Source organism: Dipodomys ordii, unplaced genomic scaffold (assembly GCF_000151885.1).
Source record: "Dipodomys ordii isolate 6190 unplaced genomic scaffold, Dord_2.0 Scaffold17, whole genome shotgun sequence".
Classification (NCBI taxonomy): Eukaryota; Metazoa; Chordata; class Mammalia; order Rodentia; family Heteromyidae; genus Dipodomys; species Dipodomys ordii.
In genome coordinates, this window is record NW_012267233.1 from 6,254,681 (window position 1) to 6,257,469 (window position 2,789).

Sequence of the window (2,789 nt, forward strand, 5' to 3'; positions counted from 1 at the left end):
TTTGACAACTATTGCCAAATTGCCTTTCATCAGCGTGTTACTGATGTTTACCTCCCAGTGACAGTGGATTGCACTGCTTGTTTTCCCACAGATTGCCAACAGAGGATGAGGTTAAACAAAAGTGCATGTGGGTTTTAGCCATTATGGTTGGAAGAGAAATTAGAATCCCATGTAATTTTAGTTTTCACTTGTCTTATGAATAATGAACATTTTCTAATATTATCTGTACTTGTTTTTGAGTGAAATTATAATTCATAATTTTATCCTTTTCTACAGTGGAGTTGGTCATTTTCTGATTGATTTTAATGTTTTTTAATATTAAGGAGACTATTTCATGAGTTTTATGAGAACATTTTCTGAGCTGCAAATTTTTCATTGTGTGTTGTCTTTTGACTTTGATTGCCGTTTCCTTTCTTTTTATTTCCATGCAGATGTTTTTACATAGAAAGATACTTACCATATTTTCATGGCTTCTGGAGTTTGAATATTTTCAAAGGTGATCCCCATCACACATTTATAAAGGAATTTTAATTCTTCTAGTATGACTATGATTTTATATGGCTTTGAATGTTTTTTTTCTACTTAGAATTTATTCTAATATAAAATATATAAAGTATACTTCTTTCTCTTTCTTTCTCCTTCCTTTTCTCCTTCCTTCCTTCCTTCCTTCCTGTTAGTTCTGGGGTTGGTACTGAGTCTGGGTCAGAACTTTTGTGTGCTCTGCCACTTGAGCCACAGCTTCCCTCTAGTGTTTTGTTGGTTAATTGGAGATTTCTTGCCCAGGTGCCTTCAAACTTCAATCCCAGATCTCAGCTTTCCAAATATTTTGGTTTACAGAAATGAGACACCAGTGTCTGGTTTTCTTTTGTTTCTGTTGTTGTTTATACTAAGATTTGAGCTCAGAGCCTCATGCTGGCTTGGCTTTCTTGATCCACTGGTACTATACCACTTGAACCATACTTCCATCCTGTTTATTATTCATTAGAGTCTTATAGACTTTTCTGGCAGAACTGGCCTCAAATGGAGATGCTCTGGCATTCAGCCTCCTGAATAGCTAGGATTACAAGTATGAGCCACTGGCAACCAGCTAATGTAATTATGGTAAAAGGTTTAAAAGTCTTTCTTCTAGCATTTTGAAACACATTATACATTCTTACCATCTATCGTGGCTTTATTGTGTAATAGCATATCAGAGCTTCTTGCTCCTAATTGTAACTTAGCAACTAAAGATCAACTTTCCTTACCCCTTCACCTCCCGCTCTGGCCTCAGGTAACTACCATTCTAACCTAACATTTATAAAAATGTAGAACAATATAATTATGGAGCTGTTTGGCGGGACAAGAGAATAAGGGGGAGATGGAAAGAGAATTGGGAGTGAATACAATTGAAATACATTGCATTTATGTATGAAGAGGGCATACAAAATGTCAGTGAAAGCTGCTACACAATAGCACTCAGTGGAGACAAGAAGAAAGAACAAGAAAGCAAAACTAGAATATATGCATGTGTGAAATATGGCAAAGCCTTTTGGTACAATTGTTATTCACTAAAAAGAAATGAATGACAGTAAAATAAACAGATTGGTGAGTTATCAGCATGAAGGGAGATTGGGAATGAGCAAATGAATAAGGATGAATATGGTCAAAGTAATACAAAGAAAGATAGATTAATGAAACCTGTTGACATTGTTTTAAGAAGAGAGGAGGGACAATAAGGGAGATTGATAGAGGGGATGGGAACATTATATGTGTGTGTGTGTGTGTGTGTGTGTGTGTGTGTGTGCATATATTGAATTAATCATTCTCCTTACAAAGCTAATGCAATAAAAATCTTAATAAATCTTATTCATAGCTTAAGAAACTTTTTAGAAAGGAGAGAAATATGGTATACAAAATATATATTTATATAGATATATATTTATCAAAATGCAGCCCTATAGTATAAGCAACACCTTTACCACAAAGGTTCAGGATTGGAAATAGCTGATGACAGTGGAAATGCATAACAAAGCATAGCTATGTGCATGTTGCATAATTGTGATTAACCATTTCATTCTGGCTCCTTAAATCTTCTATTTTGGTCATGGTTAACTCTCCATTACTGCATACAAGTATGCACATTCACATGTATACGCATGTGTGTATGAATATTGACTGTTACAAAAAGTTATAAGTGCAAATTTTAAGCCATTACCTCAATTTGGTGATCAATAAGTCGCCTATGACAGTTACTAAGTTGAGTGTGTGGGCCCAAGCCAGAGTTTTGAATTGAATGGGTGGAGGAGTGAACAGGAGGTGATAAATTAAGGCAGTATGCGGGTTTTTTTTTTTTCCTTTGGGAGTATACTACTTTTAAAAGATACTTGGCTTCTAAGTAAAGGAAAATTTTATGGCATCAAATTGAAAGTCAGGGCTAAGAGACTCTATATTTAGATCTGCATAAGTAGCTTGTTTAGAGAGTTGTGTCATGAGTTTGTGAAGTCCTGTCCTTCAGCATGGGGGTAGAAAACAAGGAGAGAAAAGGAATTTGCGTTAGGAGACAGCCTTGCCTTTGGAGCCAGAGTGCCTGGGCTTAGTCTTTTGTAACTCTCCTTGGCTCTGTGACTTAGCCCAAACCTTTCTCCAGAACTTCCATCTCTGTTTATCACATGATTGTCCTTGGATGTCCTACAGGTAATTTCAAGTCTAAATCCCTTGTAAGTTATTATTTTTTTCTAACCCCACACCCAAACTTCCATTCATGTATCAAGTGGTGTTAACAGGACATGTAAATTTAGGATTAAATTTGG